Genomic DNA, 23943 nt, shown 5'->3' on the forward strand with positions numbered 1-23943 from the left:
TTTGCTATGGTGGTCCCAACTCTATGCAGGTCATTCACTAGGTCCCCGTGTGTTTCTGGGGTTTTTGCTCACCATTCTTGTGATCATTTTGACCCCACGGGGTGAGATCTTGCGTGGAGCCCCAGATCGAGGGAGATTATCAGTGGTCTTGTATGTCTTCCATTTTCTTATTATTGCTCCCACAGTTGATTTAATCACACCAAGCAGCTTGCCTATTGCAGATTCAGTCTTCCCAGCCTTGTGCAGGGCTACAATTTTGCTTCTGGTGTCCTTTGACAGCTCTTTGGTCTTCACCATAGTGAAGTTTGGAGTGTGACTGTTTGAGGTTCTGGACTGGTGTCTTTTATACTGATAACAAGTTCAAACAGGTGATGAGTGGAGGACAGAGGAGCCTCTTAAAGAAGAAGTTACAGGTCTGTGAGAGCTAGAAATCTTGTATATTTTTAGGTGACCAAATACTTATCTTCTACAATAATTTGCAAAAAAATCTTGCCAAATCAGACAAGGTGATTTTCTGGATTTGTTTTCTTAATTTTCACTCTCATAGTTGTGGTCTACCTGTGATGTCAATTACAGGCCTCTCTCATCTTTTTAAGTGAGAGTATTTGCACAATTGGTGGCTGACTAAATACTTTTTTCCCCACTGTATCTCTCCAATTTAAGGGGATAAAAATAAAAAATTTTAAAATTGTGAAAATTTAAAAGTTTTTGCCATATTTCTGGGTTTTTTTTTATAAACAAACACGAGTCATATAGATGAAATTTTACCACTAACATGAAGTACAATATGTCGCGAAAAAACATTCTCAGAATCAGTGGGATCTGTTAAAGCATTCCAGAGTTATAACCTCATAAATTAACAGTGGTTAGAATTGTAAAAATTGGCGTTGTCATTAAGCTGCAAATTGGCTCTGTCACTAAGGGGTTAAAGCAAAATAAGATGAACCTGCTCGTGAGAGCTTAAAATCTGCAATGAGGTGGGGGGAGACCCATAGTACAGGTGCGTATTTACAATGATGGTACTGCCATCTTGAGGGAGTGGGGGATGGACAATGGCCGCATTAGCTGGTCACCAGATGGTATTTGAGTTGCTGTTGGGTGCGGTGGAGTTTGATGGAGGGTTATTCAGAGATAGTGAGTGGGCTACACACACACACATAAAATGACTTAAAAATGTGTTATAATCTCAAGATATCAGATATATTCTTGGTTGCTCCAGTTTCATACTCGGGTTGAACTTAAAGGGAACCTTACACAAGATTTTCTCAATATAAAGTAGAGCCAGCGCCTTATACAGCATTCTCCAATGCTGTATATATGTACTCAGTGCACTCTGCATAACACAAAAAAGACCTTTTATTATTCTTACAAATGGCGCAGTCTGGTCCGATGGACGAGCTGGTCTTGATCAAGCACTTCCTCTCTTGTGATCGTCGTTCTCCTTCTTGCTTCATGTGGATGATGCATCCTAGGTGTCCTTCCATGCACTCTTGTGCAGATGCACATCTATCTGGCCTGCTGAGGGCAAAGCAAAGTATTGTATACTTTATATATAAGATTCTATTGCTATAATTGTCAAAATCACGTGACCACAAAAATCCCTTTAAGTACCTGCATGATGGTTGTCAATTTATTCCTACATTTTCCAGAGTACGAATAAAGGAAGAGAACAATGCGGAGATCGTAGAAGACATGCATTAAAATTGCTATTGTATGGTGGTGAATTATTTTATTATCGTTGAATGCTACTATCTTTTTATATAGTAGCAATCTTCAATAGTAGCTGCCAAAATCAGAAAGAAGAATATACATTGTAGGCAATCATCTTATAATTTAAAATAATACTCTTTAAAATATGATGAAAAATGATTGTTATATCATGTGCTCTTTACAAAGAAATATGTGAATGACAGATAACGTCTTTCTAATGCTGTACCACATAATAATTTTGCCAGCTCATCATATAGTAAGTGGAGAGCTTCCAAATATTAATTACTAGAGATATGACATTTTCTAAAATATTCCTTACATTCTGGGAAATGTCTTCAATTATCCCATTAGAATGCTGATATTATATTAATGTCTACATATTATTGGCTTTTTGTCTTTAATTGTAATTGGACTTGATTCTGTATGTATGTATACTTGATATATAGTGTAACAATATTTTATACCAGTTACTTTAGGTGCCAACTGATAAATTAAGGTGGTTTAAGTGAGCTTTCCCCCAAATACATTTATCAAATAGCCACAAGGTGTCCAGCAAGTAGTGGAGTTAAAGTATCAAATCCCCCTGAGATCCTGCAAATGAGGAGGAATCTGAATGATTTGTGGTTGGGCATGTATGGTAGAGCTGTTTGTACATTATATGCCATGAGTGATGAAAATGGGAGAGCTGTGATCCAAGCAATCAAACATATATCCTTTGTCCTTTGGATACATATATCTAGTGAGAATAAAATATTAAAGAGGATCTATCAATTTTGAGAAAAATGCAAGAAGTGAGAGTAGAAGAAATTATGTGACTTATCTCAAATACTTGTCATTAGCAAACCAGTTGATTTCTCTCAGCATTACTGGGACGGAGATTTTAGTTTAACTTTTCAGAAGTGAACTCAAAATCTGATGATGTTAGGACATACCATCTGTGGCATAGTGATGATTCTACTCAACATGTGAATGGTAAATGACGCCTTGAGTTTAGATCTATAGGTTTTAAGGTGGATTAATCAATTTGTGCTATGGTCCACTTCCACAATTAGACAAGGAGGATAAGAACATAGGTCAGAAGATGTAGTGTTAATACTAAGATGGTTTATAAGTCCTCTATGTGATGCCCCAACCAGTTAGACAGTATAACACAAGATGGCACAGAGTCCCACTCGAACTACTCATAATCTGGTTAGTAACATCACAAGGTTATTAATACAACTTTAATAAAACTTTAGTATAAATCTAATATATAATAATATATAATATATAGAGATGAGCGACTTTGCCTTTTTTAGGGTCGAGTCGGGTGGAACGAAATTGGCCGACTATAGGAAAAAGTCGGAGGCCGACTGAAACACGAAACCCAATGCAAGTCAATGGGGAAGAAAAGCCAGCAGGGAGTGGAGGACAGTAAACACACCTACAGTGCCCATTTCAATGCCAAAAACATCAATTCTTATTATTGAAGCTTGTCAACCTTAATTTACTTCATAATAATAGTTACGCATTGAAAACTGTGGGTTATTTGGCTAAAGTTGTGGGGGGGTAGGGCTGGCTCCAGGTTTTCGTGTGCCCTGGGCCAAAGAATGTCAGTGTGCCTCTTTAACACATACCACAACTCATGATGCTCCGATACGGCACAGAAATATAGGTACAGTACAATGACAAATACTTCACTGCTTACATGACATGACTGATCTATTTTAAATTGTACAATAGCTCAAAAAAAGGACAGTATATTACTCCATACAGTATTATGGCCACCACATTGTGAGCCATACAGAATAATGAGCCCCATATATTTCTCCATACAGAATAATTGGTCACATATAATGTTCCATACAGTATATTATGAGCTCCACATAATGCTACATGTGCCCCATAGATGGTGCTCCAGTGTCTGATCTGCCCCATTTAGAATGCTCCAGTGTCTTATGGGCCCAAATAATGCTCCATATATAATGGGCTCTATTTCTAATGCTCCAGTGTATAATGGGCCCCGTAAATGCTGTTCCAGTGTCTGATGTCGCCCACTTGGAATGCTCCAGTATATGATGGGCCCCATTTTTAATGAACCCAGGCATGGTATGTGAAAAGAGCTCCATGGAGTAATCTGAAGTGTGTGCTGCCTCATCCTTCACTTTTGGTGTGGGTGAAGGACACAAGAAAAGGGGTTGCTCCTGACCAGAAGCCTGCACTGACGACTCAGTGCTTGCATTTTTTGAAACTTCAGAAGAGGAGGCGATAGAGTTGGAGGCTGTTTCAGCAATGTAAGCCAAAAACATTTCCTGATGCTCCAGCTTTAAAAGCAGTCTACCTACTCCCAGAAAAGGGAGCCTTACAGGCCTTCCAGAGCTACACCATGACGCAGGCTCAAAACCTACTGCCTTAGCTGTTATTGTGTTTTTGGCACTACCAGCAGATGCACCACCACCACCATCAGTATCAGTGGCCCCCCATGCCTACATCAGTGTCCTCTTCCACCATACTTCCTCATGTTTTGGAAAATGTACCCAAAATACCAGCAGATATATGGTACTGTATCAGGAGCGTACAGCTCTATACAGTCTATGGATAACAGTAAATCTCCATATAAATTTCATCAGTCATACACAGATGCTCACAGGCTCAGTATGGATTACACAATAAAATAAAAAGTTGAAAAAGGGTACAGTATCACGAGATACAAGGTATAAATAGTATAGTGAAAACATTCTGAATCGCCGTATATATTTCAGGAGGCAGACACAAAGGCTCTCAGGCCCTGTATGGATTACAGAAGAATATGAAAAGCTGTAAATGGGTAATGTAACACAAGCGTACAGCTGTATACAGTGTTGGGGTAATCTTAAATCTCCAAATATATTTCCGGAGTAACAGACAGATGTTCACAGGCTCATTATAGATTACACCAGAATCTAAATAGCAAAAAAGGTTACTGTATCAGAAGCATACAGCCGTATACAGTTTTGGCCAAATTTGAAATCTCTGTATATATTTCCGGAGTCACCCTCAGACGCTCAGTCAGTCTGGGTTTGACCATAATAAAAAATGTTGTAAAAAAAGTACTGGATAACAAGATAGCAAGTATATATATTATAGGGTACAATTGAAATCTCCATATACATAGTCCCATTGTCACTGTCAGATGCTTGCTCAGTATGGATTTGACCGTAATACTAAATGTCGAACAAAGGTACTGTATAACAAGATACAAGCTGTATCGAGTATAGGGTAAAAATTGGTATCTCCGATTCACCGTATATATAGAAGGCATAAACCACACACGCTCACTCACTATGGATGATACCATAAAAAAAAAAATTTGAGCAAAGGTACTGTATCAGCACATACCAGATGTATCCAGTCTAGGGGTAATTGTAAATTTCCGTCTATACTTCCGGAGTCAGACACAGACACTCACAGGCTCAGTATGTATTACACCAGAATTTAAAAAGTAGAAAAAGGGAAAGGTATTCAAAGCGTACACCAGTATACAGTGTTGTGGTACTTTTAAATCTTCATATATATTTCAATCTCAGTAAGCCAGTCCAGAATTTCCGCTACTGGAAACTACATGGATACAAGTACAGACGGAAAGTCGAGTGTTTGCAGAAATTTGGGAATTACTCATAGCGGGAAAACCTCCCGGTAAATGTTGCAGAGGCGATGCAGACCCTCAATTACTCTGTGCGTGGAGACAGCGAAAAAGGTTCTTTGTGAAGAAAGGATTGCTTTATTGCAGTAGCGTGGATCACATCACCGTTACTCGCCTCCATCAAATTGTGATCACAGGGAGAGATGTAGACATGGTCCTCACTGCCTATCATGATGTGTCTGGTCATTTTGGAGTGCAAAAGACAGAAGCCACAGGCCGTAGACGATTCTATTGGATTGGCATGAGAGGAGACATTGAAAAATGGTGGCAGGAATCTCACACGGACTATCACAACTGTGAAAGGTGATCATAAAGCACCACTGCATCCGCTTGTAAGTTGATGTCCATTACAAATGGTAGCCATTGATCATCTAAAGGTAGAGGCCAGCAGGACAGGTCATAGCTACATCTTAACCATCATCGATCAATACACCAAATTTCTAGTGCCCATCCCAGTGAAGGATTTAACTGCCCAGACTACACAGCGGTGGAGCAGGGAGAGGTAAGTATTGCAACTTGCAAGTGCTGTGGCCATGACCAAGCAGGGGGGCACACTTGTGGGCGACGGTACTGGCACAGGGCCCCTCAAAGTACGCTGGTGTATCTGACGGCGAGTGGGCCCCCCCACCATCAGAGACACTGTATTGTACTATGAGGGGCCCTGTGCCAGTGCCGTCAGCCTTCAGTGGGCCCATCCACCTGTTCAGGGCAATGGCACTTGCACCAGGTGTTGACCACAGCCCTTGGGGGGGTGAGCAAACCAGTTAGGGAGGTGTAAAAAATGGCATATGTTGATGTGTAGGCTGGACATTCAGCAGCTGCAAATGGCGGAAATGGGCAAGTCCGAAGAAGAGGAGGACAAAAGCGAGGCAGTTTTCTGGCAACCTATGTGTCATCAGGGGAAGGTGGGACAAAATCCTTTGAAACCCATGCATGGTTCATTTTAATGAAGGTTAGATCATCAACATTTTGGATCAACTGACGGGTCCTTTTTTCTGTCAGGATTGATCCAGCAGCACTGAAGACTCTTACAGATAACACACTAGCAGCAGGGCAAGCGAGCTCCTGTAAGGCATATTGTGCCAATTCAGGCCAGGTGTCCAGTTTAGAGGCCCAATAGTCAAAGGGGAATGACCTGTGAGGGAGAATATCGATATGGGAGAAGTAGTTTGTAACCATAGTTGACAACTCACAAGCAGCTGCTGACGTCATTGCAGCTCCCGCTGCTGCAGAACCTCTTGCTGCAACTTGCATCTGCAGCGCCCGCTGCCACAAGTCCGTGCACGTCTCCGCTGCGCCATCTTCGTGGACCCACCGATCCACAGCAAGCTTCGTAACCCCGCCGAGTTACAGCCAGACGCTTTTCACCTTCATGACCCCATCGAGCTACCGCAAGCTGACTTGAGAAAAAAAAACTTTGTGACCCCACTAAGCCACAGCAAGTTGGGAAGAAAAAGAATAAAAAATTCATGGACCCACCGATCCACAGCAAAACACCTGCACACGTGCTCCTTGGCCCGCTGCCAGCATTCTAGCACCAATTGTAAGGTTCCACCATGTGAGTGGACAGGGATTACTCACTTTGCAGGTCTTTGAGGTAAACACTGGCACGCTCAGGGTTAAAACGAGTCCATTTGATTTATTATTTAGACAGTTCCAGCAGCCATTACACTGTCTTTTAAACATTCAGCTTTAACACATGAATACAGTCTCTCACTGAAAAATACTTCTCACTGACCCTGGTCAGTATAACAAACGGTTGTCAAGACCGTTACCTGTTGGATCGGCCACACAGGTTATTGGATACCTACAGTCTCTTTCTGACCTCGGTCAGTATCACACGGTTTTTAAGACCGTTACCTGTTGGCCACACAGGTTCTTGGACCCCTTTTGTCTGCAGAGGTATCCTGTAAATCCTTCACACTGACCTCTGTCAGTATCACACGGTTTTCAAGCCCGTCCGCTCGTTTTGGTTCGGACTCGCCGGCACGGCTTCCCCAGGCTATGTGACATCCAAGTCTGGAACATGGGAGCTCTGTACGGGCTGACAGACTCCTAACCACACTCTCCCACATGTGCAACACACCTTCCTTAGCCTGTAACCACTCCCAGTTACCTATCACATGGCTAGTTGTTGTGAACTCTCTTGATCTGACTTTTGAGTCGGGGCTCCCTCTGATGATTGATGGTGGTAGAGGAGCTGGTCGCGTTGACAGAAGTCTATCATCTGAAGACAATGATTGGAAGTCAGGGGTTACTGACTGGGAGGATTTAAGTGAGCAAGCTTCCTTTAGTTGCTGCTGGTGATTTGGTTTCTCTTCTTGTGCATTGTGAAGTCTGCTTTTTCCCTCCTTGGTCTTGCATCATTCAGATAAGTTATTTGTTTGCTGGAATCTTTTGCATTTGATATAGTTTTTGCTTTTCTCTGCTTTCTGCTTTGCTGTGTGGGTTCATCATTATTCCCTGCTGGGATTTGTGCAGGACCCCGCTCATATGTCACAGCTTATGTCATTCTGTTCAGTATTGCTAATTCCCTGTTATATTAGTATCTTTTGCTTTGCTTCCAGTTCACACCAGAATGCTTATCTAGTGGGGGAGAGGTCGTGTGGCCTCAGTGTTTTTGCATATCAGACGTGTTGGATTTTTTAGGTTTTTTGCCTGATTGCAGACAATATCTTTCTGTCCTGTCCTAGCTAGACAGTTTGGGCCCCATCATTTGCTCATTCTATTTTCTGCCTGCGTTTGTGCTTCATCTTGTCTCACCGACAATATATCTATTCCTTTGGGGTTCTACTCCAGGGCAGTTTAGCTTTCCCCTTTCTTGCTTTAGGCTTAGTTAACTCTTTGGCTATGCCGAGGCATCTAGGGCATTGTATGCACATCCCACGGCTAATGCTAGTTGTGTTGTTAGGTTTAGGAGTCTGCAATCCGCTAAGTTGCCAACCTTTCTGGTTTCCTGGTTGCTTAGCTGATTCCCCGGTAGTCCTCCTCGGTGACCGAATCATAACAGAATCACCAGCCAGAACTGTAGACTCTAGGGTACTCTAAAGAAGGAAAAAATTGTTAAAAAAAAAAAAAAAAAAGTCAGAATTTTTCATATATTTTTTCCTCTTTTTCTCTGGGGACCGTAGGAGGATTTTTTATTTAATGTAGACTAAGCAATTGTCCGATCGTGTTAAGCAGCTCGCTGCTGAAGTTCGGGGAATTTCTGTCTATCTCACGCAATCGTCTGCTGTAGAACCAAAAATTCCTATTCCTGATGTATTTTCTGGGGATCTATCTAAATTTTTGAACTTTAAGAATAATTGTAAACTGTTTTTGCCTTGAAACCTAACTCCTTGGGAAACTCGGTGCAGCAGGTTAAAATTGTCATCTCCCTGTTGCGCGGTGATTGTCAGGACTGGGCTTTTTCTCTGACACCTGGGAATCCTATTTTGGCTGACGTGGATGCATTTTTCCAAGCTTTGGGGTTGTTGTATGATGAACCTAATGTTATTGATCAAGCTGAGAAAACCTTATTGGCATTGAACCAATGTCTGGATGCGGCCGAGTTATATTGTCAAAAATTCCGAAAGTGGGCGGTCCTTACTAAATGGAATGATGACGCCCTAGCAGCTCTCTTTCGGAAAGGTTTGGCAGAAACCGTAAAAGATGTTATGGTGGGATTTCCGGTCCCCTCTGATCTTAATGACTCTATGTCACTAGCCATTCAAATTGATCGACGTTTACGTGACTGTAAAACTATGCGAGAGGCTGTGCTGCCTTTTGAACAAACTTCTGAGCCCATGCAATGTGATAGGATTTTGTCTGGGGTGCAACATCAAGAGTTTAGAAGGCATAATAAGTTATGCTTCTTTTGTGGGGATGCCTCTCATGCTATTTCTGTTTGCCCTAAGCGGGAAAAACGTTTTGCCCACTCATTTGCTATGGGCAGTGTACAGCCTAAATTCCTTTTGGTGGTTTCCTTGATCTGCTCATTGTCTTCATTTTCTGCTAAAGCCTTTGTTGATTCAGGAGCAGCTCTGAATCTGATGGATTTTGACTTTGCCAAACGTTGCAGGTTTCCCATGATACCCCTGTGGACCCCAATTCCTTTGAGGGGTATTGATGCTACCCCCTTGGTGGAGAATAAACCCCAGTTTTCGACCCAGACCCAGGTGATAATGCGGGTCGCCCCGGACCACCAACGACCACAAAACGAGTGTTTTATCGCATAGCACTCGTATGTATTCCTCGCTAGTGTGACTTCAGCCTTAGGTGACATCTGATCCCTTTTAAGAGAAAAAAAATTATAGAGTAGTTTTATAGGTAGGGAGATAGCTTTTTTTTTGCATAATAAAAAACCTGCTATCGCTGGGTAATTTCTAGTGCATTCGGGGAGAGTACGTCATATTTTTCGTGGCGTTCGTTTTTCTCTTGCAAAAAAAGTAATTAGTTGCACTGAATAAATTTTTAGCTAGTGCATTAGGGGAGCGAGCGTCACATTTTTGGTGGCTTTCATATTTCTTTTGCAGAAAAATAATTAGTTGCATCAAATACATTTTTAGGCAGTGCATTAGGAGAGCATACGTCACATTGTTGGTGGCATTCATTTTTATTTTGTAAAAAATAATTATTTGTGTCAGGTAAATTTATTGGGAAAGCATTAGTGTAGTGATCGTCTAATTTTTTTTAAACAAACTTTTTTTTTACATCTGATTTTTCTTTTCATTTTTTCTTTTCTACATTTTATCTCTCTACTTTTTTCTCTGTTTTTTTTTATAATAAATTGTACCTTATTACACAAGCCCCACTCATTGCATGGGTAAAAACACCACTTCCACACACATCCCTGGGATTTTCGAAAAAAAATATGTCCCATTCATCAAGAAGATGCTATTCACCAGAGAAGGCTAACGCAATCCTTGCATCAGATACGGATTCAGCCAATGAGGAAGACCCACATTCCTCTATTCCTCCTCCTCCCCCTCCTCCTCATCTAGTGAGTAAGGACCCTCAGCAAGGCGCCCTAAGACCCAGGCAACTCCTGCAGTAATTGATCCCATATGGATTGCACCCCCTGAAAATTGTCAGCCTGTCATTCTGGATTTCATCAGCAACTCAGGAATCCAGTTTGATACCACTGGTCTCACTGAAATTGACTTCTTCAAATTCTTTTTCAGTGATGAAATAATAAATCTTATGGTGGCCCAAACAAACCTGTATGCCCAACAATTTTTTACCCAAAATCCCACATCATCATACGCCAGGTGGACTCCTGTAACTGCAGCAGAGATAATGACATAATGGGAAATTGATCAGCATATGGGCATAATAAAAAAACAGAGCTTCATCAATACTGGAGTACTGAAATTCTCTACAGTACACCGATATTCCGCATAGCCATGGCAAGGAAATGGTTTGAAGTGATCCATAAATTTTTGCATTATAGTGCTAATGCACAGTGTCCTCCCTGAGCCGATCCTAACTTTGATCATCTAAATAAAATTCAGCCAGTGGTTGAACACTTCAGCAGAAAATTTACTGAGGTGTACACACCCCAGAGGGACATTGCTATTGATGAATCTCTTGTTCACTTCAAAGGGAGGATAAAATTCTGATAATACCTGCCCAGTAAGAGGTCCAGGTATGGAATAAAGCTGTACAAACTGTGTTAGAGTGCCTCAGGGTAGACCCACAGATTTAGGGTCTCCAAGGGAAAGGACATCCAGATAAACCCCCCTGAATTCCCCCCATCCTGGGAAAATTGTGTAGGAATTGCTGCACCCACTGCTGGATAAGGGTTATCATCACTTCTACATTGATAACTTTTACAGCAGCATCCTGCTCTTCAAGACCTGCCAGAAGTACAGTTGCATGTGACACCATGTAAAAAAATCAGCAAGGACTCCCTAAATTGCTAATTGGGCAAACACTGAGAAAAGTCGAAAGCAGAGCCCAATGCAATGACAACATGCTTGTGGTCAAGTATAAGGACAAAAGCGATGTCCTTATCTTGACCACCGTGCACCGTGACAACAGCTCCCTTGTCACTGTTCGTGGGACCACAACACAAGTCCCAAAGCTAAATTGTATCTTGGATTACAATTAGTACATGGAGAGAGTAGATCTCTCAGATCAGGTCCTCCAACCATACAGTGCCATGCGAAAAGCCAAAGTATGATACAAAAAATTGGCCGTGCACATTGTTCAGATGGCACTGAACAATGCTTTTGTGCTGTTCCAATCTGCAGGCAATACGGAGACTTTCCTTCAGTTTCAGGAGGAAGTCATCAAGGCCCTAATGTTTGGCATTCAGGGAGGTGAGGGTCCCAGTACTTCTGAATCTGATAGTGCCCATATTGTCCCAGGTCAACATTTCCCAGGACAGGTTCCCCAAACAGCGAGGACAGGACGATCGCAAAAACTGTGCCGAGTATTCCCCAAGAATGGAATCCGAAAGGACACAACTTACCATTGTGAAACCTGCCCTGAGAAACCTGCATCCACAAATTAATAAAATTAGTTTATACTCTGTTGACACAACACACTTTTGTAATCTGATGTACCCCACACATCTTACACATAATTTCACATAAATTCATACACCAGTAGAACCAAAAGCATTCTAATCATTACTATAAAACTATGCCTCTATTCCTTCAGGGGTGTAGTTTCTAAAATGGGGTCATTTGTGGGGGATTTCCACTGTTTAGGCACATCAGGGACTCTTCAAACCCAACATAACGCCCGCAGACCATTCCATCAGTCTGCAATTCAAAACATCACTCATTCCATTCTGAGCCCTGCCATGCACCCAAACAGTGGTTTTCCCCCACATTTGAGGTATCAGCGTATGCAGAAGTAATTGTGCAACAAGTTTAGCCATCTGTTTTCTCCTATTATCATTGTGAAAATTAAAAAAATGGGACTAAAAGATCATTTTTGTGGAAAAAATGTGTTTTTTTTATTTTCATGACTCAACATTATACTTTTATGTGAGGCACTTGGAGGTTCATGGTGCTCATGACATATATAAATAAATTCCTTGGGAGGTCTAGTTTCCAAAATTTGGTCACTTGTGGGAGATTTCCACTGTTTATGCACATAAGGGGCTCTGCAAACGCAACATGAAACCTGCAGAACATTCCACTTTCGTCTGCAATCCAAAACGTCACTCATTCCATTCCGAGCCCTGATGTGTGCCCAAACAGTAGTTTTTCCCCACATATGGGGTATTGGTGTACTCAGGAGAAATTGCACAACAACTGTAGCAGACCTTTTTCTCCGGTTACCCTTGTGAAAATAAAAAAGATAATTTTTGTGGAAAAAACAAGATTTTATTATTTTCACGATTCTACGTTCTAAACTTCTGTGAAGCACATGGGGTTTCAAAGTGCTCACCACACAGCTAGATAAGATTCTTGAAGGGTCTAGTTTCCAAAATGGGGTCTCTTGTGGGAGTTTTCCAATGTTTAGGCAAATAAGGGCCTCTTCAAAGGCAACATGGCGTACGCCCTCAAGCAGCCAATTTTGCTTTAAAAAATTCAGAAGGTGCTCCTTCTCTTCCAAGCCCTGCCGTGCGCCCAAACAATAGTTTTCCCCCACATATTGGGTATCAGTGTACTTAGGAGAAATTGCACAACTTTAGTGGCCTATTTTCTCCTTTTACACTTGTGATAATAAAAAAATGTTGCTGAAAGGTAATTTTTGTAACTAAAAAGTTTAATGTTCATTATTTCCTTTCACGTTTCTTTAGCTGCTGTGAAGCACCTGAAGGGTTAATAAACGTCTTGAATGTGATTTTGAGCACCTTTATGGGTGCAGTTTTTAGAATGGTGTCACTTTTGGGAATTTTGTTTCATATAGACCCCTCAAAGTGACTTCAAATGTGATGTGGTCCGTAAAAAAAATGGTTTTGTAAAATTTGTTGAAAAAATTAGAAATCGCTGGTCAACTTTTAACCCTTATAACTTCCTAACAAAAAAGTTGGTTCCAAAATTGTGCTGATGTAAAGTAGACATGTGGGAAATATTATTTATTAACTATTTTGTGCGATATGATTTAAGGGGCATAAAAATTAATAGTTTGAAAATTGCAAAATTTATAAAATTTTCACCAAATTTCCATTTTTTTCAGAAATAAACGGAAGTCATATCGTAGAAATTTTACCGTTATCATAAAGTACAGTATGTCATGAGAAAACAGTCTCAGAATCACCAGGATCCATTAAAGTGTTCCAGAGTTATGACCTCATAAAGTTACAGTTGTCAGAATTGTAAAATTTGGCAGGGTCAGAAAGGTAAAAACAGGCTGGATCGCGAAGGGGTTAAAAATGGGAACAGCAAAGCATAGCTGGCTGGTGGCTCTCTAAGAATAGTGAGGACTGACTGCTGGACCTTTAAGAATAGTAAACGCCGCCTGATGGCCCTATAAAAATAGGCTTTGTGACTTTCAGAGTCCCTTCTTCATAAATGAAACATGATGTGTCAGATGATGTGTCACACACCTTATGGCCAGATATAGCTGTAAAATGTTAAAAGGACATTTCCCAGTGAATGCATTTGTCTTGGTTGAAAGCCTATGCTAAAGTTTAAAAATGCATCAAAAGCGCTACGTGTGAACATAACCTAATTGGTGGGGGAACATTTTTGCTTTGGGTTATTTATTTTGCCTTCCATAAAAATCATTACCCTTGAAAGGATGTTCATTAACATATTTCCCAGGAAAATCCATTTTGTTTTGTATGCTTTATTGTGCACCTGTAAAAGTGGCGTAAGACTATGACAAAGCAGTGACCTGGGAGTTAGAAATGCTTCCATGGGTCTTCCCCAAGATGTTCCCATGTCACTTGAGCATTGTTCCCATCAATTTCCACAGTTTTTAGACCCTAAAAAGACCCCCGGGGGGTTGCGGCAAAAATGCTCTGGTTCCCCATAGACTTACATTGGGCTCGTTGCTCGGGTCGAGCACCCATGTTAGGATTGGTGAATGCACCAAATAAAAAAATATTCAGGATTGAGAGTCCTCAGTAGTTGATACCTTTTAATGGCTAACTGAAAAGATGGTAACACATTGCAAGCTTTCGAGACTACTCAGGTCTCTTCATCAGGCTAGACTAATACAAAATCTGAAGTCACATATTTATGCACAATACAGCCTAGAAAAAATGCAATAGATAAGACAAGTGACGTGAAGCAGAACTATCAATATGGGAGAGGGAAAAACATAAATATAAACATTGGACCAGTTCATAGATAAGGAGTCCGGATGTTTTATGGTCCTCTGATTGGGGTCTAGTTTTAAAAGGAAATTCCTTAATTGATGTAAAAAGACATAAATCCATGCGACACATTCATTCCAGCACTGAGAGTGTCAAAGTTCGTCATAAATTTGTACTCCCAAACTCGTCTCTCTCTCTGAGAATTGAAGTTACCTTTCAATACCACTCAGACCGAAGGAAAAGGGATCGTAACAACTAGGAAAAGGTCAGACTGGACACCTCCACCTGGACGCAACCCTCATTTGGATAAATATATAGACTACTTCAGACATTTGATAAAATCCACAATCATAGACACTAACAGGAGACAAGCATCCAACATCAGTGCCCAGGAGAGAAAGGCCATACAGTCTTTAAAAACCAACAAAGAAATCATCATTAAACCTGCTGACAAGGGAGGTGCAATAGTCATGATGAATACGTCAGACTACATGAAGGAAGCAAACAGGCAACTTATGGACACACGCTACTATAGAAAATTGGAGTCGGATCCTACAAAGGACTATTACAAGGAACTTAACAAGTTGGTTTCTTGTCTGCCTGACCAGTCCATAAGAGCTGGCGATGACCTGATACCAGAGACTCCAAGAATAGGGACATTCTACATGCTTCCCAAAATCCACAAATCTGGAAATCCAGGAAGACCAATTATTTCATGTGTGGGCACCCTCACTGAGCAGGTATCTGGATGGGTAGAGGGTCTTCTTAAACCACTGGTGAAGGATACATCCAGCTACATTCAGGACACAACTGACCTATTGAATAAACTAGCAGCAATAGGTCCTCTACCAGAAGGAACCATCCTGGCCACCATGGATGTGGAATCTTTGTACTCTAATATCCCACACCAAGATGGTTTAAATGCCTGCAAATTCTTCATAGAAAACACAGGGACTGATGCTGATGCTGTGGTGAAACTTATAAAATTCATCCTCACCCACAATTACTTTGAATTTGACAACAGGATCTATCTACAGGAGACTGGCACAGCTATGGGAAGTAAAATGGCTCCACAGTATGCAAATCTTTTCATGGCAAAGCTTGAAAGCGACTTTTTGTCCTCATGCCCCATCAGGCCCCTGACCTACTACCGCTTCATTGATGATATTTTAATCATCTGGACAGAGTCTGAGCAACAGCTAAAGACTAGAGTTGAGCGACTTTTGGTTTTTTAGGGTCGCGTTTCGTTTCGTGAAACCCAACTTTTCTAAAAGTTGGGTCGAGCAAGATCGTCCGATTATAGGGAAAAGTCGGGGTTGTCCTGAAACACGAAACCCAATGTAAGTCAATGGGGAATAAAAGTCGGCAGTGAGAGGAGGACAGGAAACACACCTACAGTGCCCATTTGAATGCCAAAAGCATCAATTCTTCTTGCTTAAGCTTGTCAACCTTAATTAACTTCATAATACAAGTTACGCACTGAAAAATGGGGGTTATTTGGCTAAAGTTGTGGGGGGGGGAGGGCTGGAAGCAGGTTTTCATGTGCCCTGGGCGAAAGAGCGCCCCTTTAACACATACCACAACTCATCATGCTCCGATACGGCAGATAAATAGCGGTATAGTACAATGAAAAATACCTCACTTTTTACATCTCATGACGAGGCCCATCTATTTCTCCATACAGAATCATTGGTCCCATATAATGTTTGAAACAGTATATGATGAGCTCCACATAATGCTACAGTATATGTTGGTCCCCATGGATGAAGCTCCACTGTCTTATGGGCCCAAATAATGCTCCAAACATAATGGGCCCCATTTCTAATGCTCTAGTGTATAATGGGCCCTGTAAATGCTGCACCAGTGTCTGATGTCCACCTTTGGAATGTTCCAGTGTATGGTGGGCCCCATCTATCATTCTCCAGAGTATAGTGCTCCCCAAAAATTGCTGTCCCAACATTGAAAACAATCAAATAAGTCTCCTCGCTAGGGAATCCCTGTACTTCTCTGGATTCCTCGTCGTCCCCATCTTCCATCTCACTGCACAGTATTTCAACTTTGCAAGTGCTGTGATCCTGGGCAAGCAGGGGGGGGCCCACTCGTTGGCGACGGCACTGGCACAGGGCCCATGATAGTACGGTGGTGTGTCTGATGGCTGGTGGGCCGAACCTGCACTTTCATCTGCAGCTTCCTCTTTGTCACCGTGTAAGATGGAACTGTATATGGGAAGGGTAACCTGAGTTTCATCAGGGTCAGATTCAGGTCGTGTAGCGTACGAGGGGAATGTAGTGGTCTGGGTCAATGTACCAGCAGATTCATCGAGCAGTGGCTGGGCATCAGTGCACTTGTGTCGCCCCCAGGAGTACGGTCGCCACAGTGGCATTACCTTCTTCCTAGGGAGTGTGATGTCATGCTTGGGAGCAACGAAGGATCTCTCTAGCAGGTTAACTGATTGGGCGGCGTTATTCCCACGAGTCATGACCCTCCAAACAGCGTTCATGAAGGCAAAGTGTTTGTTTTACGTGGGCAGTATGGTTGCAAAGCTGAACCTTAAAGGAATGTCCAGAAGGGCACCACCAGGAGTGGAGCCTACGGTTAAATTCGACTCCACCTGGGAAACCTCAACCATGCCAGCTACAGAACAGATGCACACATTGCAAGCTTAATTCCGTTAACGAACGAGACTCCGTCATGCCCCGCGGTCCGAGTCCGGCTTACTAGAGGGACACGTGAGGCTCTGGCACATGAGATTGGCCAATAACTGGTGTGTCATGCCCTTACATGTCCGTGGCTGCATGTGCGCTACACTGAAAAGGCCAGCGTTTGTCGCTTACGGGTGCAGATAACCCGCTGAACAACGTTAGTGATGGGGATCACTGATTACAATTATTACCCGCGAACGATGATTTCCCAGTAAGTGCAGGTCAACCGCAGTTCCGGAATTAGGCCTAACCGTCATTCCTGAAAAAATTAAAAACTTACGTGTGCAAACCACAGGTGCTGTAGCATGCTTAACAGCTCGCCAGCCGTTCTCACGCCCAGTATGGATTACACGTGATTGCACAAAGGTGAGAAAGGGTACCATATCCCCAGATAACATGTATGGATAGCGTACACATTCAAAATATATGTCTATACATCAGGAGGCAGGCTCAGACGGTGTTAGGCCCAGTATGGATTGCACGTGATTGCACAAAGGTTAGAAAGGGTACCGTATCCCCAGATAACATGTATGGATAGCGTACACATTCAAAATATATGTCTCAGGAGGCAGGCTCAGACGGTGTTAGGCCCAGTATGGATTGCACGTGATTGCACAAAGGTTAGAAAGGGTACCGTATCCCCAGATAACATGTATGGATAGCGTACACATTCAAAATATATGTCTCAGGAGGCAGGCTCAGACGGTGTTAGGCCCAGTATGGATTGCACGTGATTGCACAAAGGTTAGAAAGGGTACCGTATCCCCAGATAACATGTATGGATAGCGTACACATTCAAAATATATGTCTCAGGAGGCAGGCTCAGACGGTGTTAGGCCCAGTATGGATTGCACGTGATTGCACAAAGGTTAGAACGGGTACCGTATCCCCAGATAACATGTATGGATAGCGTACACATTCAAAATATATGTCTCAGGAGGCAGGCTCAGACGGTGTTAGGCCCAGTATGGATTGCACGTGATTGCACAAAGGTTAGAAAGGGTACCGTATCCCTGGATAACATGTATGGATAGCGTACACATTCAAAATCTATGTCTATACATCAGGAGGCAGGCTCAGATGGTGTTAGGCCCAGTATGGATTGCACGTGATTGCACAAAGGTTAGAAAGGGTACCGTATCCCCAGATAACATGTATGGATAGCGTACACATTCAAAATATATGTCTCAGGAGGCAGGCTCAGACGGTGTCAGGCCCAGTATGGAATGCACGTGATTGCACAAAGGTTTGAAAGGGTACCGTTTCCCCGGATAACATGTATGGATAGCGTACACATTCAAAATATATGTCTCAGGAGGCAGGCTCAGACGGTGTCAGGCACAGTATGGATTTGACAGCCCAGATTACACAGCGGAGGAGCAGGGAGAGGTAAAGATTGCAAATGCTGGGGCCCTGCCCAAGCAAGGGGGGCCCACTCGTGGGCGTCGGTACTAGCACTGGGCCCCTCATAGTACAGCGGTGTGTCTGACGGCGGGTGTGCACCACCACCGTCAGAGACACTTGATTGCACTATGAGGGACCCTGTGCCAGTGCCCGCGCCCAACAGTCGACCTACCCACCTGTCCAGGGCAACGGCACTCGCACGGTGTCGTGCGCTAGGTGGTGACCCCGGCCATGGGGGGGAAGCAGCACAGTTAGGGAGTTTTAGAAAGTGGCATATGTTGATGTTGGACATTCAGCTGATGCAAAAGGCGAAATAGGTGAAGTCCCAGGAAGAGGTGGACCAAAGCAAGCCATTTTTCTGTCACCCTATGTGTCATCAGGGGAAGGTGGGACAAAATCCTTGGAAACCCATGCATGGTTCATTTTAATGAAGGTTAGATCATCCACATTTTGGGTTGACAGACGGGTCCTTTTTTCTGTCAGGATTGATCCAGCTGCACTGAAGACTCTTTCCGATAGCACACTTGCAGCTGGGCAAGCGAGCTCCTGTAAGGCATATTGGGCCAATTCAGGCCAGGTGTCCAGTTTAGCGGCCCAATAGTCAAAGGGGAATGACCTGTGTGGGAGAACATCGATATGGGAGGAAAAGTAGTTTGTTACCATAGTTGACAACTGCTGTCTCCTGTCACTTTCCATCGATGCAGTATTACCAGTTGTGTGAGCGGTATTTGAAAAATCAGTCCACAACATTGTCATGAAACCCCTGTCTCCAACGCCACTTCTGCTGTGTGCACCACGAACACCTCTGCCAAGCTGCCCCCGGCCCGTACGGCTCGTGTGAGAACCATCAACGCTGCTGTGTGCTGGGAATGCCTCAAGCAACCGATTTACCAGAGTTGCTTGTTTATTAGCCAATATTAGGTCAAGGTTCTCCTGTGGCATGATGTTTTGTAATTTGCCTTTATAGCGTGGATCCAGGATGCTGGCCAACCAGTAAGGCATAATCTGACATGTGGGCCAATGTTCCCGGTGTCAATGATGCACTGCGAGTGCTGGGTGGAGGAGCACTTTCTGGCAAATCCACATCCCTCCAGTCACGCACAAACCCTGTACCAGACCTTGCCACGCCAACATTTTCACTTGCCCCACGAGATGCATCCTCCTCCCCTAAGTAATCATCCCCATCATCATCCTCCTCCTCCTCTTCTTCCTCCACCTCGTCCAGGAGAGGTCCCTGAGCAGACAATGGCTGAATGTCATCAAGGATTCCCTCCTCCTCTTCCTCCTCATCAACATTGGCTGCAGACGCCTGCTCCTTAAGGTGCGTCAAAGTTTGCATGAGCAGACGCATAAGTGGGATGCTCATGCTTAGGATGGCGTCGTCTGCGCTTACCAGCCGTGTGCATTCCTCAAAACACTGAAGGACTTTACAGAGGTCTTTCAGCTTCGACCACTGCACACCTGTCAACTCCATGTCTGCTCTCAAAGTGCCTGGCCGTGTATCCTCCCACAAATGCATTATGGCCTGCCTCTGCTCGCACAGCCGCTCCACCATGTGCAGGGTGGAGTTCCACCTTGTTGCAATGTCGATAATGAGGCGGTGGTTGGCATGGTGGAGCAATTCGCTGCAGCTTCTGCATACGAACGTAGTGTACAGGCGACCGGTGGATGTGCGCGCACAGTCTTCGCACCTTCTGGAGTAGGGCTGTCAACTCCGGATAATTTTTGAGGAAGCACTGCACCACCAGGTTCAAGGTGTGAGCCAAGCAAGGTATGTGGCTGAGTTTTGAAAGGGCTATGGCTGCCACAAAATTACGGCCGTTATCACTAACTACCTTGCCTGCCTCAAGATGTACACTGCCCAGCCATGACTCAGTTTGTCGCTTCAAGTACTCGGCCAGCACCTCGGCGGTGTGTCTGTCGCCCAAACACATCATCTGCAACACAGCCTGCTGACGCTTTCCACTAGCTGCTCGATAGGGGGACACATCGTGTGCAACAGTGGCAGCTGCAGATGGAGTGCTCGTACGACTGCGCTCTGTGGACGAGCTTTCGCTTCTGGAGGAGGAGGAGGAGGAGGAGGGTCGAACGCCTACAGCCAACTGTTTCCTATACCGTGGGCTAGGCAGCACTGTCCCACCACCGCTGTCCCCTGTGGACCCTGCATCCACCACATTAACCCAGTGCGCAGTGATGGACACGTAACGGCCCTGGCCATGCCGACTGGACCATGCATCAGTTGTGAGGTGCACCTTTCCGCTCACTGACTGCTTGAGTGCATGGACAATGCGGTCTTTCACATGATGGTGGAGGGCTGGGATGGCTTTGCGAGAGAAGAAGTGGCGACTGGATAGGTCATAGCGTGGTACTGCATAGGCCATGAGTTCGCGGAAAGCTGCGCTTTCCACCAACCGAAAGGGCATCATCTCAAACGAGATTAGTTTGGCAATGTGGGCGTTCAAACTCAGTGTACGCGGATGAGAGACTGAGTACTTTCTTGACCTACTCATAGTGTCTGGGAGGGTGAGCTGGACTTGAGAGCTGCATATGGTGGAAGTAGCGGTGGACAGGGCGGACTGAGAGAGGGTTGATGATGGTGATGGAGTTGGTGTTCTTTCTGATGGCCTAGAATCAGTCTTTCGTTGATATAACAGTGGGATTCCCTGACTGCTGTGGCCTTGCAACGACACCTCAACATTTGCTGCTGTGCTAACCGGTGGGCTTACAGTGGGGGAAACAATGTAGCGTTGCTGACTACCTTTGCTGTGATCAGTTGCACATGTGGCACTTGAGGTTTGGTGTTGTGTCCACGCTTGCAAGTGCATGCTGGTTAAATGTCTAAGCATGCAACTGGTATTCAAATTTTTCAGATTTTTCCCTCGGCTAAAGGTCTTTGCGCACTTCTTACAGATAACCTTGGCCTGATCATGAGGATTTTGTTCAAAAAAGTGCCACACTGCACTCTTCCTACTTTGGCAGACATTTTGCGGCCTAGCACGCTGTGATCTTTTGACCCTCTGGACAAGCTGTCCAGCAACTCTTTTGATGTTTGGAACCTGTCTTTGGAGTGCTACGGGCCTGCCAGATAACAGCTGTTGCGATGTCGATGTCTGCTGTGGATGCTCCTCATCTGAGCTATTGGAAGCAGCACCCTCTTCCCCCAATGGATGCCAATCTGGGTCAACAACTGGGTCATCCATCACCTCCTCTTCTATGTCATGTGCACCTTCCTCTGTGTCACCGTGTATGGTGGTATAGTGTGCGGGAAGGGGCACCTGAGTCTCATCAGGGTCAGAATCTGGCTCTGTACACTGCGAGGACAATGTAGTGCTCTGAGTGAATGTACCAGCAGAATCATCCATCAGCGGCTGTGCATCAGTGCACTCCATGTCAGATTCATCTTGGCCTGGGTAATTCACCATTTGACTTGATAATCCAGGCATGGTATGTGAAAACAGCTCCATGGAGTAATCCGTAGTATGGCCTGCGTCATCCTTCAATCTTGGTTGGGGTGAAGGACACAAGGAAAGGTGTGGTTCATGAACATGAGCCTCCAATGACGTCTCAGTGCTTTTACTTTTTACAACTGAAGAAGAGGAGGCGATAGAGCTGGAGGCTGAGTCAGCAATGTAAGACAAAACTTTTTCCTGATGCTCTGGCTTTAAAAGCGGTTTGCCAACTCCTAGAAAACTAAGCGTTCGAGGCCTTATGTAGCCAGACGATGACGCAGGCTCAACACCTCCTGCATTCGGTCCTATTTTGCTCTTGCCACTACCATCAGATCCACCACCAACACCATCATTACCAGCTGCCAACCCCCGCCCAATTCCACAGCCTCTTCCACCAGCCTTCCTCATTTTTGGTAGAAATGTAGACAAAATCCAACAAACTATATAGTAATGTAAAACAAGGTACAAGGTGTCTATAGGACAGGGGAGATTTTGAATTTCTGCACACACTTGTGGACACTGGACACTTTTGGATTGTGTGAGGCCCAATGAATATCTGAGCGCTATGTGACAGGCTTGATGGCAGAGCTGTGACCAAAGTGACGAGAGGATAAGGGAGATTTTGAATCTCTGCACACACTTTTGGACACTGGACACTTGTGGATTGTGTGAGGCCCAATGAATATCTGAGCGCTATGTGACAGGCTCGATGGCACAGCTGTGAGCAAAGTGACGAGAGGATAAGGGAGATTTTGAATCTCTGCACACACTTTTGGACACTGGACACTTGTGGATTGTGTGAGGCCCAATGAACATCTGAGAGCTATGTGACAGGCTCGATGGCACAGCTGTGACCAAAGTGACGAGAGGATAAGGGAGATTTTGAATCTCTGCGCACACTTTTGGACACTGGACACTTGTGGATTGTGTGAGGCCCAATGAATATCTGAGCGCTATGTGACAGGCTCGATGGCACAGCTGTGACCAAAGTGACGAGAGGATAAGGGAGATTTTGAATCTCTGCACACACTTTTGGACACTGGACACTTGTGGATTGTGTGAGGCCCAATGAATATCTGAGCGCTATGTGACAGGCTCGATGGCACAGCTGTGACCAAAGTGACGAGAGGATAAGGGAGATTTTGAATCTCTGCGCACACTTTTGGACACTGGACACTTGTGGATTGTGTGAGGCCCAATGAATATCTGAGCGCTATGTGACAGGCTCGATGGCACAGCTGTGACCAAAGTGACGAGAGGATAAGGGAGATTTTGAATCTCTGCACACACTTTTGGACACTGGACACTTGTGGATTGTGTGAGGCCCAATGAATATCTGAGCGCTATGTGACAGGCTCAATGGCACAGCTGTGACCAAAGTGACGAGAGGATAAGGGAGATTTTGAATCTCTGCGCGCACTTTTGGACACTGGACACTTGTGGATTGTGTGAGGCCCAATGAATATCTGAGCGCTATGTGACAGGCTCGATGGCACAGCTGTGACCAAAGTGACGAGAGGATAAGGGAGATTTTGAATCTCTGCACACACTTTTGGACACTGGACACTTGTGGATTGTGTGAGGCCCAATGAATATCTGAGCGCTATGTGACAGGCTCGATGGCACAGCTGTGACCAAAGTGACGAGAGGATAAGGGAGATTTTGAATCTCTGCACACACTTTTGGACACTGGACACTTGTGGATTGTGTGAGGCCCAATGAATATCTGAGCGCTATGTGACAGGCTCGATGGCACAGCTGTGACCAAAGTGACGAGAGGATAAGGGAGATTTTGAATCTCTGCACACACTTTTG

Source organism: Dendrobates tinctorius, unplaced genomic scaffold (genome assembly GCF_039654945.1).
Source record: "Dendrobates tinctorius isolate UK_male_01 unplaced genomic scaffold, ASM3965494v1 ptg000003l, whole genome shotgun sequence".
In the NCBI taxonomy this organism is placed as follows: Eukaryota; Metazoa; Chordata; class Amphibia; order Anura; family Dendrobatidae; genus Dendrobates; species Dendrobates tinctorius.